Here is a 16,659-nt window from a genome sequence, read left to right as displayed (position 1 = left end):
AAGTATTGATCCTTTTCCTTGGTTCTTTAGTAGTATGAGCTAACTCACTGAAACAATTAGTAATTGTTCAGCCAGAATTTTCAAATTCGTTTCTGTGATGCTTGTTGCCTGTTCTTTTCTTTGTTCATATATTTTCCTAAGAATGGGAATTTTCACTCAGCTTTTTTTCTTTCTTTCTCCCCCCCCCCCTTTAAAATTATTTATTTATTTATTTATTTATTTATTTATTTAGAGATAGTTTTTCTGTATAGCCCTAGCTGTCCTGGAACTTGATTTGTAGACCAGACCAGCCTCTGCCTCCTAGGTAACTGATGTGCCCCACTGCCTGGCACTCAGCTTTTTATATGACACAATTATCCTGACTTTCTACGGTAGAAAAAAGAGGATGCTGTCACCACCTAACATGGTAACCTAACAGAATTCCTTCTGAAATGACTTTTGTTTCTGCTGTGAGAAGTGAAGGCCATGAGTTACATGGTATTTTACAAAACTTTTTTCCTGCCAACAAAATTAAGAGAGTTTGGATTATTTGAAGAGACTAGAGTGAGTAAGTTATCTCTGAAGGCCTGTATAGGAAGTCAGATCTTACTTACTTTTTGTGTCTTAAAAAATATTATTTTTTTAAATTAATAAACACGATGTGTTTATGGGTACACATGCCAGAGTGCATGTGTGGATGTCAGAGGACAACTGTATAGAGTTTGTTCTCTCTTTGCACGTTTACTAAGGTTCCTGGAATTAAATTCAGGTTATTGGGCATGGGCTACAAATGCTTTTACTTTTATAGCAATTTTGTTTGTTTGTTTGTGTTTTGAGCCACGGTTTGTTTCTAGTCCAGGCTGACCTCAAAGTGATATTTTCTGGCTTCAGGCTCTAAAAGTGTGAAAGTATACGTGTATATATTTCCATGCCTCCTGAAAACTTTATTTTTTCTTTTTTGAGACAGTTTTCACTATATAGCCTTGGTGGGCTTGGACTTCCCTGTGTAAATCAGCTGTCCTTGAATTCAGAGCTCTACCTGTGGGACTAAATGTGTATGCCATCGTTCCAGGCCAAAACCAAAGTCTTAAATGTGATTTGTCCTTGCAATTGAAAAGTATGCTATAAAGGAAACTATTTGTGGGCCATCCAGGAAAAAGTAAAAACCCAAATTATTGGACCTATAATCAAGTTATTAATAATGATATAACGAAATGGGAAACCTTTCAGTAATTCAGTTCTGTGCATTCCAAGAAGCAAAAGTAGCAACAAGAAAACCATTTTTATTCACAACAATGATAAATTAATCTGTGTGACTGGGTGGCAGTGCCACACGTCTCTAATCCCAGCACTCGGAAGGCAGAGGCAGACAGATCTCTGAGTTTGAAGACAGCCAAGGCTGTTACACAGAGAAACGCTGTCTCGAAAAACAAACAAAAAAGTAATAATAATAACAATAATAAAACAACAATAACAATAATAATAATAAACTATTCTGTGTAAGTGTTTAGAAGGTTTTCACCTAAACAACTCTTGCTTCAAAACGTTTACTGAAAAAAGTGTGGTTTTTCTAGACAGAACTGTTTTATATAACTTGTGTCTTATGCCTGACTTCTTGGAAACATCAATTTCAATCAATATGTTTTAGTTGTCCTCAATATAGGTATCAGCGGAAACATGGGAAAGTGTGGTATAAAAAAAAGTGCAAAAAAAAAAAAAAGTGCAAAGTAAGGGTTATTGAAGGAGCCAGGCATGGTGGCACATGCCTTTAATCCCAGCACTTGGGAGGCAGAGGCAGGTGGATTACTATGAGTTTGAGGCCAGCCTGGTCTACAAAGTGAGTCCAGGACAGCCAAGGCTACACACAGAGAAACCCTGTGTCGGAAAAAAAAAGAAAGAAAGAAAGAAAAGAAAGAGTTATTGAAGGTTTCTTGTTCTTGCAAAAGTTGCTGTTTTCAAACCAAAATATAGGCTGAGATAGAATCCATAACCTGTGACTTTTTCAAGAGTTTCCAGCTTATAAAATCTTAAGGTTTGAAAAATTAGGAGCTTATTTATTTTGTGGGGTGTGAGGAGGGCATATGGCATAAAAATGGGGGTCAGAGGACATTTTGTAGGGATCAGTTCTCTCCTTCCACTGTGTGGCTGCCAGGGGTTGAATTTGGATAGTCAGGTTGGTGACAGATGCCCCACACATTGAGCCATCCTGCTGGACCTAATTAGTTTTTAAAAATATTTTTTAGTTTTGACTTCTGAGACCGTTTCTTGTAGCACAGTTTGGCCTCCGGCTTATTGTATAGCCAAGGCTGCCCTTTGAACTCCTGATTCTCTTGTCTCCATTCCCCATGTACTGTGTGATTATAGGTGTGGTCTACTATACTCAGCTAATAAGTAAGACTATTGTTACTATTAATATTATTACTTTAGACTTATTTTATGTGCTTGAATGTATTGCTTGCATGTGCATATGAGCAGCACATGAATGCCTGGTGCCTGAGGAGGTTGGAAGAGGGTACCAATCCTCTGGAACTGGAGTTATGGATGGTTTGTGAGCCAACATGTTGATGCTGGGAATCAAGTCTGGGTCTTCTGCAAGCACAATGAGTGTGCTCTAACCAATGATCCATCTCTCTTCAGCCCCTCAACTAACTAAGTCTTAAATGATAACAGCTCCTGTCTTAATGCCATGTAGTATATTTCTAAAACAAACATTCAGTTACAGTTCCCAGGAACAGAATGCATTTTTTTTCTCTTTGTTTGGTTTTTGTTTAGTTTCAACAATCTTCCTTTAGCTTTCTTTTTTGTTTTGTTTGGTTTGGTTTTGGTTTTGGTTTTTTGAGACAGGTTTTCTCTGTGTTCCCTTGGCTGGCCTGGACTTGCTTTGTAGGCCAGGCTGGCCTAGAACTCACAGAATTCTGCCTGCGTCTGCTAGAATCAAAGGTGTGTACCACCACCCCCAGCTTATACTTTTTTATCACATTTCTGTGAGCCAGTTTGTTGTTTGCTAATGGTAAATTTTTACAAAGATGGCATTAGTTAAGGTGCTGGTTTTCTTAGTCTTGTGGTTTTTAGAATTTGATTGCACATGGTGTCTTGGTTTGGTTTCTGTTTCTTTGATAAACATCATGACCAAAAGCAACTTGGGGAAGAAAGGAATTACTTCATCTTACAGCTTTCTGTCTATCATGAAAGAAGTCAGAGCAGGAACCTAGAGGCAGGAACCTGTTAACAATTATTAGATACAGTAATTGCCACACAAACCACTTAAGCACCAGTCTGGTGAGATATTGGTTGTTTATTAGAATGCTATACCCCAAGACTAACCATGACCAGGGACACAGTGGGCTCAGGAGCCGAACTGGTCTGTTTATTTTTTGGGGGGTGGGGGTGGGCTCAAGACAGGGTTTCTCTGTGTAGCCTTGGTTATCCTGGAACTCTCTTTATAGACCAGGCTGGCTTCAAACTCATAAAGATCCGCCTGCCTCTGCCTCCCGAGTGTTGGGATTAAAAGTATACACCACCACTGCCCAGCCAGACACTGGCCTGTTTCTAAGGCAGGATTTTTATAAAGAAAACCGTAACCAGGTAACCAGGTGGGAAGCAAGGAGGAGGGCAACTTTATATCATTTTGACCAGTTAAACACAAGAAGAATTGACTTTGTTCCAAGTACAATGTATCCAGGTAGCTAGACAAAAAGCATTTTAAGCTCTTTGGCTAAGATATAGGCTTGGGGACTTAGCAAGATGTTGTGGTCTTAACTCTAATAGAACATGTATTTATCTTTAACTCAAACAGAACATGCATTTTATCATCTAGAGTTTTATTCTAAGCAGCAAGGATTGGACTATCCTGGACTTGAACCTAATTTCACCTTATTATCAAAATGGATACTTGGAGGCAAAATGGCTTCTTATAGGTTAAAGGTGACAGTAGGTGTTAACAGAGGAGCTACAATTATGCTAAGAACTAAAGTAGGTCTCAACGAGGGACTATAGGGTTTAAGCAGGTTATAGCAGAATGAGGGAGTAATGGTGCTTTATTGGCTTGCTTTTTCATGGCTTGTTCAGGTTTTTTTGGTCTGTTTTTGTTTTTGTTTTTTTTTTTTTAAGTATTTATTATGCATACAAGGTTCTGCCTGCATGTGTGCCTGCCCACCCAAAATGGGCACCAGATCTCACCATAGATGGTTATGAGCCACCATGTGGCTGCTGGGAACTGAACTCAGGACCTCTGGAAGAGCAGCCAGTGCTCTTAACCTCTGAGCCAGCTCTCCAGCCCCATGTTTTTGGTTTTTGTTTTTGTTTTTAATATAACCAAGGATCACTTACTTGCCCTTGAATGACAGTACCCACAGTAGGCAACAATTAAGAAAATATCCCACAGACATGTCCTTAGGCCAATTCATTGGAGACACTTCCTCAATGTTTCCTCTCAGTTGACTCTAGCTTGTGTCATGTTGACAAACTAACTAGCACAGATAGATATTGAAAAAAGCAGAGGGCTCAGCAATTATGAACACTTGTTGTTCTTGCAGGAGACCTGGGTTCAATTCCCTGGACCTACAAAGTGACTCAACCATCTGTAACTCTAGTTCTAGGAGATCCAATGACCCCCTACTAACCTCAGGCACATACATAATTGCAGGCAAAGGGCGCATATATAAAATAAACCTAACAAAAATTTTTAAAGAAAAAATATTATCATTCTAATTATCAAATTAGATAATTTGGTATCTAGTTAGACAAAGGCATAGCTGAGCTTGTAAGTTTGGTTTATGGCTATATATAAGAGCTATGTCAGAGTCTTTAAGGCTTGATTTTAAGGGGCTGGAGAGATGGCTCTGTGGTTAAGCACACAGGTAGCTCTCCTAGAGGACCTGGATTCCATTCCCAGCACTCACATGAAGGCTCTCAACTGTCTGTAACTCCCTGGCCTCTGTAGGCACCAGGCATACACATGGTGCATAGATATACATGCAGACAAAACACTCACACACATTATGTAAGTACATTAAAAAGAAAAAGGAGGGAAGGGGGGGTGAGCTGTGGGAGCTGATAAAAGATCTTTAAATCTTTTGGGGATGTACTTCAGATGGTAGTGAAGATGGACTCTTAAGTTCTAGGAAGGATATTATTTTTTTTAAAAATGTACCCTGTGCTGTCTGCTTTCTTGGTTAGGAAGTAGCTATTCTCTCTTACATATTCTCCCTCCATAGTATGACATCATTCACTGCCCTCACTGGAGATTGAACAGTTGGGGCTGCTTGATCTTGAACTTTGTGCCGTATAGAACTGCAAGTTAAATAAACCTCTTTTGCTTTATAAGTTAGCTTTTCTCAGTTATTTCACTATGGTAGCAAGAAGCTTGCCTGTACAGAAACGTGATACCACGAATACTTGGTAATAATTTGCTATAACTTGGTAGCCATAACAATGTTAGAATTCCACCATCAATATTTAATGGTTGTGTGTGTGTGTGTGTGTGTGTGTGTGTGTGATTGTTGGTTTGGTCTTGCTTGTTTTGTTTCTGTTTGTAGGGCAAGGCCCTGTACATGTTAAGCAAGTCGTCGTCCACTAAGCCATTGCCTAGTACTTGTAGGAAATTGAGAATGTTTAGACTGAAAGTTAGATGGATGGGCGGATACATAGACAAATGTATGCAGATGACCCTTACCATGAACTGCCCTGCAATCCTGTAGCAGAGAATTACAGGTGTGTGTATGTGAGGGTAGAGGCATGTGTTCACATGGGTTCATTTACCGTTGCAAGTCGTTCTTCTCTCTCATAACTTGTAGAATGCTTTGAACATTACTGAACACCTTCTAGTATGTTAAACGTAGATCTTATATCCCATTTTCCATAAAATAAAGTGTTTACATGCTGTTATTCACCCTCTAGCTCATAGAGTATATATGTACATTCCTGTATAAGGTATTGATCATGGATTAGCTTACCTGAAAGTTGCTTTTGGGCTGATGAGATGACTCAGCAGGTCATCAATCCAAAAACCCACATCGTAGAAATCAAGAACTTATTCCCAGAACTGGTCCTTTGACTTATGCTTGCCATAGCGCATATCCACACACACCCATACATGTACATGCATATACCTGTGAAACTGGATCTCTTGTTCAGCACTGCATATGTTCAGCAAGCTTCCAGAAAACCCCCCACCTCTGCCTCGAAGGTCACTGTAAGTGCTAACTCCAGCTTATGTGGTTTCTGGGGATCCAAATGCAGGTCCCCTCACTTGTGATGGAAGCACTTTACCAGCTAAGCTATTTCTCCAGTATTCATGTAGTTTTCTTACTGAATTTTCCATGTTCTTTGTGTATTTTCTTTCTTTCTTTTTTTCTTTGTTGTTTGGTTTTTGTTGTTGTAGACAAGATTTCTCTTGTGGCCTTGGCTGTCCTGGATTTGCTTTATAGACCAGGCTGGTCTCAAACTCACAGCAATCCACCAGCCTCTGCCTCCCTGAGTGCTAAGATTAAAGGCGTGCACCACCATACTTGGCCTTAATACAAGACTAATAGTCTTGTGTTAAGTATGCCTTCTATAAATGTTTCTTCCATCTGACTTGTCTTCATAATGTCTTTTACAGAAGAAAATTTTTTTTATGTACGTAATTTTTTTTTATGTTTCTTTGTGTTTTGCCTGCATGTATGTCTGTAAGTAAGGGTGTAAGAAGCCCTGGAACTGGAGTTACAGACAAGTGTGAAACTGCATCTGGGCTGCATTTTCACCAATAGGCTTCCTTGAGTTCTGTCCAGGGACTCCCCTGACATAGTGCCAAACCTCAGCTACTTTCCATGACACATTCATACCTTCAAAAACAGTACCACATGGGTGACTTTCACACTACTAAGTTTGGCTGCCAGCATGAGGCAAAACCCTGGCCACCTTTGGAGCACAGCTTCTGGGTGCTGACTCTGAGGAAACTTTCCGGAAGACTTCACCTCGTGAAGGTTGTCTTAGTCACCACGAATGTCTCAGCGCCAGCTGACCAGCATCAATTGTCCCAGGAAAACAAAGGTTTTACTTTAGTGGTGCTGGTCTCCTGTTAATCATGGCTGATTCTTGAGCCTTAGCTGACCAAATAGCAAATGACACTGATGGAGGTTTCAAACTTCCCTCTGAACCAGGCAGTGGTGGTGCACACCTTTAATCCCAGCACTTGGGAGGCAGAGGCAGGTGGGCCTCTGTGAATTCCAGCACAGCCAGGGCTACACAGAGAAACCCCATCTCAAAAAAAAAAGTGGGTTTTTTTGTTTTGTTTTGTTTTACTTTTTAATCATGTAAATGCATGTGTATCTGTGGATATGTGCATTAGAGTGCAGATAACCTCAGAGACATCAGATCCTCCAGGAGCTGGAGTTACAGGCAGTGGTACTGGGAGCTACAGGTGGGTTTTCTACAAGTGCTCTTAACTGCTGAGCCCATTTCTCTAGACCTCAGTGGAAGCTGCTTTTGGATTTCTTTGATACGGCCAGGCGGTGGTGATGCACACCTTTCATTCCAGCACTTTGGAGGCAGAGGCAAGTGGATCACTGTGAGTTCGAGGCCAGCCTGATCTACAAAAGCGAGTCCAGGACAGCCAAGGCTACACAGAGAGACCCTGTCTCAAAGAAAAATCAAAACAAATAAATAATGTTTTCTTTGACATTTATTTTTGGCCTTTATGTCATTTAGAAATGTCATTTAATCTCAAAATGTTTGGGGTTTTACAATTGGCGTGCTGTTTCTGACTTTATGAATTGAGACCATATAGTGTTTGATTTTTATTCATTTAAATTTGTCAAAGTATATTTTATTTTTTCAGAATGTGGTCAGTATTAGTGAAATTATACCTGTAAGCTTGAGAGGTTTTAGTCTGGTTTTGTTGATTAGATTAATTTTTGTTATTTTGATGTATTTTATTCCAGATTTTTATGTAACTATCATATAATTTATATCTTCATTCAATAGAATAATTGTATGAAAATTGTTTTTTAAGTTTTTATTTTATTTTGTCTTTCTGGTATGTTTTTGTTCTTGTGAGCCAGGGTCTCACTATGTAGTCTCCTAGAACTCAATATGTAGACTAGGCTGTCCTCAAACTCGTTGAGATCCACCTGCCTCTGCCAAATACTCACACAAAATAAAATAAGTAAATATTTTTTAGAGTTTATTTTTTAAATGATGTATATGTGTGTGTGTGGGTTCTGTACATGTGAATGCGATGCCTGTAGCAGTCAGAGGTCTCAGATACGGCCTGTAGCTGGCAGTACAGGCAGTTGGGAGCATGGATGGTAGAAACTGAACCCACACACTCTCTAAGAGCATCAAGGACTCTCAACCACTGCACAATCTCTCCAACTCCTTAGAAAACATATTCTATGAAATTCATTTGTTTGGGTGTCTGAGAGGACCGCTTATGGTAATTTCCTCTGTCCTTTTATCATGTGGCTCCTAGGAATTGAACTGATGTTATCATCATCAGTCTTTTATTTTGGTTTTGGTTTTTTCGAGACAGGGTCTCTCTGTGTAGCCTTGGCTGTCCTGGAGTTGCTTTGTAGACCAGGAAGGCCTCGAACTCACAGAGCCCTGCCTACTTCTGTCTCCTGAGTGTTGGGATTAAAAGCATGTGCAACCACACCCGGCTGATGTCATTAGTCTTATTGACAGGTGCCTTTGACCTCTCAGCCACCTCAGTAGCACTTAGATACATTTTGATTGTATCATGTTTTGTGACCTTATAGTGGCCTGTAGCAAAGTTTGTCATGAGTTATGAAGCTACTTTCCTTCTTTTTCTTTTTTTCTCTTTCTCTTCATGACAGGGTTTCTCTGTGTAGCCTTGGCTATCCTGGACTCATTTTGTAGACCAGGCTGGCCTCGAACTCACAGTGATCCACCTGCTTCTGCCTCCCAAGTGCTGGGATTAAAAGCATGCATCACCACGCCTGGCTCTCTCTTCCTTCCCCCACGCCCCGCGGCCCCCCCGCCCCATCTCTCTTTTTCAAGAAAGAGTTCACTCTGTAAACTAGCCTGGAACTCACAGTGATCCACCTGCCTCTGCCTCCCGAGTGCTGGGATTGAAGGTGTGCGCCACCATTGCCTGACTGAAGCTAGTTTATTAACATTCTTGATCTTGTGATAAATAACAACACAACTGCATAATCACACATCCTTAATTGCTTTGGAATTAATTCCTACAAGTAGACTTGTCAGATTAAGAGGTAGTCAAACAATTGCCTATGAAGAGATTTGACTTGCCTCTTAACTCAATGCTGTTCTGTAGGCAGAAGTAAGTTGAGTTCTTTGAGTTTGAGCCGAGCCTGGTATACATAATGGGCTCCAGGGCAGCCAGAGTTACGTAATGAGACAGTGTCTCAAAACAAAAACCAAATTGGACTGAATTTATTATTTCATTTCTAATATTAGTAGTTAATAATTAGAAATTTATGATTTAATAAATGTTAAATTACAATATGGGAAATTTCCTGTTTAGTTTCCCAGAGGTATTTGAGAGTATTTGCCTTTATGTCCTAATCAGTGTAAATGTTAGTTAATAAAACACTTATAGTAAGGTGCTAGATAGTAGTATAATTATATATGTTATATATTATATATTAATAATTTTGAGTGGTTTAAATACTTTTTCTTTTTTAATGTTATCAGCAGAAATATAATCATCTGGGCCTCGTGATATGTCTTTTTTTTTTTTTTTTTTTTTGGTGTTTTTATTATTGGCTTTTTGTTTTTGAGACAATGCTGTTTACAGTTATTTTTCTAAAACTGTGTTTATTTCTCAGTTTTTCTCTTAACCCAGCCATCACACAGGAAATTGAGACTCTTTTCTATTTGTTTAGTAATAAGCTTCATAAAACAATAACCAAGCAGTTATTATTCTATTCTTAACTCTCTAAGTCAATTTGTCTTCTTCCCAGCATACATCCTAGAGATACTTAGATTTTGTAGCTTTCCTTCTCCAGCTCCTCTCCTGATCTTCCCTGTACCTCTCCTATGGCTCCTTCCTCCTCTAACTTCTCCTCCCCTGGCTGGCAGGAAGTCCAGCCCTATTCTCTTCCCTGCTCAATGATTGGCTATAAGCTGCTTTATTGGCATACCAGGGGACAGTTGGAGAGCAGTGTCTACCTAACATTGAGAGAGGAGATTCTCAGAACAAGAATTGCAACCAGATATGGGGAGTACAGAAGTCAGCATTTGAATTACACAATAACCTTATGCCTATACAGGGTTTCTCGGTGTAGCCCTTGCCATCCTGGAACTCGCTTTGACTCAGAGATCTTCCTGCCTCTGCTTCCAAAGTGCTGAAATGAAAGATGTGCGCCACCACTGCCCAGCTATTTTATGTTCTAAAATAAAAATCATGTTGCAAGCTGGGCATGGTGGCACATACCTGTAACTGATTACTCAGGAACATGAGGTAAGAGGATTGCAGTTTGACTCCAGCATGGGAAGGTTGTTATGTGTTGGCACAGAACACCATTGATACCAGTGTCAGAATGCAAGATTGGTAGACTCAAATGTGAAGAACTCCCAGAATGGCGGGGTGTGGGGCCACACACCTCTAATCCCAGCACTTGGGAGGCGGAGGCAGGTAAATCACTGTGTGTTCAGGGCCACCCTGGCTTGAGTCCAGGACAGCCAAGGCTAACACAGAGAAACCCAGTCTCGAAAAACAAAACAAAACAAAACAAAAAAAGAAGTCATAGAATGGGCCAGCTTTTGCTTCTTTTTTGTAACTCAGTAAGGTTACTTAGGGATACTTGTAGCAGCATGGCCAAGCGTTAATTACAGGAGCACAGGTAATTTACTGACCAAGAAATAAATTATAAGCCAAGTGGTGGGCACATGCCTTTAATCCCAGCACTTGGGAGGCAGAGGCAGGTGGATCTACAAAGTGAGTCCAGGACAAGCAAGGCCACACAGAAACCCTATCTTAAAAAAAAAAAAAAAATCACAGCATACTGATTGTGTGCTATATAATGAATTAGGTTTTATTGTGATAACATGATAAAAAACAAGTTGGGGAGGAAAGGGTTTATTTGGCTTATAGGTTGCAATCCATCATTAGTGGAGGCTGAAGCAGGAACTAGAAGAAGGAATTAAAACAGAGACCATGAAAGAACACTGCTTTACTAAGCCTGCTTTCATATACCACCCAGCACCATCTGCCCAAAGGTGGTACCATGCCCGAATAGTCTGGGCCCTCTCATATCAGTCATTAATCAAGAAAATGCCCTACACACTTGCCCAAGAGCAAGCGATAGAGACATTTTCTTTTCTTTTTCCTTCTTCTTTTTTAAATTTATTATTTTGTATACAGTGCAGTATACCTTCAGGCCAGAAGAGAGCATCAGATCATGTTATAGATGAATCTGAGCCACCATGTATTACTGGGAATTGAACACGGGACCTCTGGAAGAGCAGCCAGTGCTCCTAACCTCTGAGCCATCTCTCCAGGCCCAAGACATTTTTTTCCCAAATGACTCTTACCTTGTGTAAAGGTGACCAAAAAAAGAGAAAAAGACAAAGCAAAACAAAAAACAGGACAACTTTAAATGTACTTTTTCTGCTTTAAGTTGTTCTATATTCTGTTCACTTAAACATACAAGGGCAGAAGTGGAGTCCTTCTATTTAAAAAGATTAGCATTTTCTCCAGGTGCATTACTTCATAATATTGGGGGGGCAGGGAGGAGAGATGGTGTCTGTGTGTGTGTTTAGCCTTCTGTCAGATTTAGCCTTCTGAAGAGCTGGCTCTATATGCATACACTGCTTTGTTCAGTTTCCTTTAGCTGTTTTGATTAAAGTATAGCTCCTATTTATCCAAAAACAATACATTCTATACTCAGTTGTGTATAGAAGAATTCTGTTTATACTATTTTTCCATATTTTGTTCCTACATGTTGCAAATTAATGCTTATTTCTATTTTACCTAAGTTTATAACACCTTTATAATCTTATGGATAAAAGATTCATTCTTATTGCAGACTGTAGAAGTTACAACATAGGTTTTGGTTTTTTTGTTTGTTTGTTTGTTTTTTCTTATTAAATTGAGAACTTTAACTTTGTTTTGTTTTGTTTTGAAGACAGGGTTTCTCTGTGTAGTGTTGGCTGTCACAGGGATCTGCTTGCCTCCCTGAGTGCTAGGTTAGCAGGTGTGCCTTCTCTATACCTGGCTGTATTTAAAAAAAGCGTGGTGCATGTTTGAGTTCAAGGCCATCCTGGTTTACAAAGGAATTTCAGGATAGCCAAGGCTATACAGAAATACCCTGTCTTTAAGAACCAAAAATGAAAAATAAAGAAAAAAAGGTTGAAAACAGTAATTGAGTGAGTAGGCTATGTTCTTTTTTTTTTTTTTTTTTAAGATTTTATTTATTTATTTTATGTATATGAGCGCTCTATCTGCATGTACACCTGTCCACCGGAAGAAGGCGTTAGAGGGTATATATGGTTGTGAGCCACCATGTGGTTGCTGGGAATTGAACTCAGGACCTCTGGAAGACAGACAGTGCTCTTAACCGCTGAGCCATCTCGCCAGCCCCAGGCTATGTTCTTAGTACTGGACACTCCTAAAATAAATAATTCCCTATGTCAAGGACTGGCCTCCAGTGTATTTTTTTCCTGGAACCAAATTCAGCTTGAAATCTTGGCTAATTTGGACTGTAGAGAGTTGGGATTAGTAGAGAGACCCTTCCGGAAGGAAGGAAGGAAGGAAAAAAAGGAAGGAAGGACAAATGAATAAATAACTTGAGGGCTGGAGAGATGGCTTAGCAGTTAAGAGTACTGGCTGTTCTTCTAGAGCACCTGTATTTGATTCCTTACACAAACATGGAGCCTTACAACCATCAATGTCTCTAGACCTAAGAGATCTGACACTCTCTTCTGACCTCTAAGGATACTGCACACTTGTGGTACACAAGCAGACATGCGGGCAAAACACCTATACACACAAAATAAAAATTAAAAAATTTTAAGGCACAAAGCAAGACATAGTGGTATATGCTTATAATCCTAGTACTAGAGGTGGAGGCAGTAGGAGCAGAAATTCAGGTCTAGCTTTATATAGTAAAGTTCAAGGTTAACCTGGCCTACATGAGACCCTGTAGAGCCCAATCTAAAAGGAAGGAAGGGCTGAGGTTATGGTTCAGTGAGTAAAGTACTTGCTACGTAAGTATGAGGACCTGAGCTCAGAACCCAAGTACCCAAGGAGAAAGAGTGGGGTGTGACGGTGTACATTTAGTCCCAACATTGAGAAGGTGGAGCTGAGCAGAATTTTGGATCTCCAGCCCTGCAGAATCAGTGAACTCCAACAAGGTAAGTGAGAAGCCATGACTTTTTTGGTTTCTCAAGACAGGGTTTCTCTGTGTAGCCTTGGCTGTCTATGGAACAGAGTGGCCTCCAACTCACAGAGATTCCCCTGCCTCTGCTTCCTGAGTGTTGGGATTAAAGGTGTGCTCCACCCACCACCTGCCAAGAGAAGTCATGTCTTAAAAAAATAAGATGGAGAGTAATTGAAGGAGGGAAACATTTGTCATCAGCCTTTGGTTTCACGTGTGTGTGTGTGTGTGTGTGTGTGTGTGTGTGTGTGTGTGTGTGTGTGTGTGTGTGTGTACACAGCCAGGTGTGGTGGCACACTCCTGTAATCCCAGCACTCAGGAAGGCAGAGGCAGGTGTATCTCTCTGAGTTCGAGGACAGCCTGGTCTACAAAGTGAGTCCAGGACAGCCAAGGCTAACACAGAGAAACCCTGCCTCAAAACCACCATCACAAAAAAAAAAGGTGTGTGTGGGCATACACATAAGGTTTTGATTTGTTGCTAATATTACATAAAGTGATTAAATATAATATTTGTTTTTAAAGGTATTTTAGAAAAAGGATTTGTTAGAGTTTCATATGGGCAAAATAAGAAGTACCTGTTTTGCCTAGAGTCACTGAGATCATTCAGTAGGTAAAGACTACTGCCAGCAGGCCTCATAGCCTGAATTCCATCTCCAGAACCCATATAGAGGGGGGAGAGAATGGAATCCTGAAAGCTGTTCTCTGACCGCCACATGTGTGCTGTAGCATTCATGCCTACACACATACTTTAAGTTATCAGTTGAGCATGTAGCTCAGTGGTAGAGCACTTATCTAGCATGCTAACAACTCTGGGTTAAGTCCTCAGCACTAGGTATGTGTCAGGTAGTGTGACTCAAATGGTAGAAGTTTGTCCCTTGTCCATGAATTGGACCCTGAAGTAGGATTTTGTTTTTAATGGGATTCCCTTAGTGGCCCTATCACTTGGGTTCTCAAAGGACAATACATTTCTTGTTCAGTCAAAGGCTGATAGAAAAGAACAACTACGCCTCTAATCCCAGCACTTGGGAGAAAGAGGCAGGTGGATCACTGTGAGTTCAAGGCCAGCCTGGTGTACCAAGTGAGACAGCCAAGCAACACAGAGAAACCCTGTCTCAAAAAAAAAAAGGTGGAAAAAAAGAATCCTTGATGCATGGTTACTAGAAAGCGGGGCATATCTAGAATCTGAACTGTACATAACAGCAGGTTCTCAGGGGCTGGCTGTCTCTAAGAGCAGCTAGTGAAAAAGAAAATGGATATGGATGTTTGAATTCAGTAGCCTTCAGACTCAGAATTTGATCTAGTTCAGTATCAGTGCAGTAGAGTGAGCGGTTTTGTTGCTTTGCCATTCTTAGGCATAAGTGTATATGCCTCCTTTGCAGCTTCTCATTAAAACTCCTTGAAATATACTTTGGAATACATGTGTGATTTTTGGCAAGTGAGAGCTCTGGGTTTGAGTAGTTTTCAGTTTAATATACGTTTAATCAAGCACCATAGAAAGGATATGTCTTGGAGTTTACTTTTAAATGCATGACACTTCGTTAGGAGCCAGGCTACCATGTTTAATTGGGCTGATGGCTTTCATTGTACTTTGCTTTATTAGCTTAGTGATCTTTCACATGATGAATAAAAATTCTCTAATATATGAAAATGGTAGATTATAGACAGTAAGAGTGGACAGCCATTAAAAGTGATTGTGTCCTTCTACCAGTTTACTAACCCATCTCCCTGCAGGCTACTTCCCGAGAAGACACTGGCAGATCTCTGCTCTGTGACTTCGGGAAAGCGGGCTTGTTGGGGTGGGGAAGGGTACAGTGAATATATGTCACTCTTTGCTTTGTTTGAGCTACCCTTGTTTGATGATAGCTAGGTAGTCAAGCCATAGGTAACCGTGATTTATTTTCTTTCTTTCTTTCTTTCTTTCTTTCTTTCTTTCTTTCTCTTTTAGGTTTTTCCCATGGCTATTATTAGAAAAACAGTTGGCTTTTCATCAATAGGAATGTTAAAAACCATTTCACAGTCTTTAGCAGTTTCATTGTAGTTTGATGTCTCACTCTGTGTGGATTGAATATAAAGGCTGCTTGAGCTGTAGGAGAAGATGAGGAATCACAGCTTTCAAGCTGAGCCTGTTGGCACATTGCTGTAATATTTCAGCACTGGGGAACTAGAGACGGGAGAGCTTCTGGAAGTTTGAGGCAAAATGAAAACTAAGTTGGGTGTGGTAGTACATTGCCTTTACTGCCAGCACTCAGGAAACAGAGGTAGAGTGATTGCTGTGAGTTCAAAGCCTGCCAGAGCTACACAGTAAGACCACATCACTAAACAGAAGAGAGACTGCTTTTGAAACATAGTAAACTCAAATTTGGCATAGCTATGGGGACTCCTGACTAGGATAGACTAAGACTCATCACCTATGATAAAAGGTCATTCATTGAAGCTGCTGGAATAGCATATTTGTCTATTGAGAGTTGTAAAAGGTATGCCTTGCCTTAGAAATTTCTAAATCTCCTGATGTCTCCAAGCGGTGAATTCAGAACATACAAATTCACAGTAGTTCTTTGCTTGGTGAGAATTGTTTAGTGTTCAAATAAACCTGCATTGGGGATTGGGTACACAGATGTGTATTCCAAAAGCAATACCTCCCTCCAGAGGTACTGTATGCATTTTGGGTCTTTGGGAATGGTTCTAGTTAGTCCTTTGTCTTTGCAACAAGAACATATTGAGCTTTACTACCTACGCATTTGGTGCTGATAACAAAAAGCCAACAAGATTTAGTATGGACTCTTAAGAGCTGGACCATCGATTTAACAACTAAAACAACATGATATAGGTTCTGCTGGGCTGGGTGGCACACACCTGTAATCCTAGTACTCAGGGAGGTGGAGGCAGTGAATTTCAGTAAGTTCAAGGCCAACCTGGTCTGTGCAAAGGGAGTCTAGGACAGCCAGGACTACACAAAGAACCCTGAGGCTAGCCTGGTCTACAGAGCAAGTTTCAGGACAGCCAGAGGCTACACAAACTCTGTTTTGAGAAAAACCAAAACGAGAGAGAGAGAGAGAGAGAGAGAGAGAGAGAGAGAGAGAGAGAGAGAGAGAGAGAGAGAGAGACTGACTGACTGACTGACTGACTCTGTTAATTCTACTTTATAGATGGGGAAGCTGAAGAAGAAGGTAAGGACCTTTCTGAAGGTCACGGAGTTGAGGCAAGATTAAAATTTAGGGAACCTGTTCCAGAGTATACATTGTTTTTAGCATTTTTTGTTTTCTGTTCAATTCATTTAAGAGAAAGAGTATATCAGTGAGCCTGGCGGGTGGCTCACGCCTATAATTCCAGTACTCAG

The 16,659-nt window shown here is 40.4% G+C and overlaps 1 protein-coding gene across 6 annotated transcripts in view; it reads left to right on the top strand.

Annotated features, from left to right (window-relative positions):
• Rbm6 (RNA binding motif protein 6) overlaps positions 1-16,659 on the top strand; it is a 105,416-nt gene that overhangs the window by 55,146 nt on the left and 33,611 nt on the right. The gene's annotated exons all lie outside the window — the stretch shown is intronic.

The sequence above is a fragment of the Acomys russatus genome, chromosome 32, assembly GCF_903995435.1.
Source record: "Acomys russatus chromosome 32, mAcoRus1.1, whole genome shotgun sequence".
Classification (NCBI taxonomy): Eukaryota; Metazoa; Chordata; class Mammalia; order Rodentia; family Muridae; genus Acomys; species Acomys russatus.
Note: the sequence above shows the minus strand (reverse complement) of the source record. Positions and strands in the feature narration are given on the sequence as shown.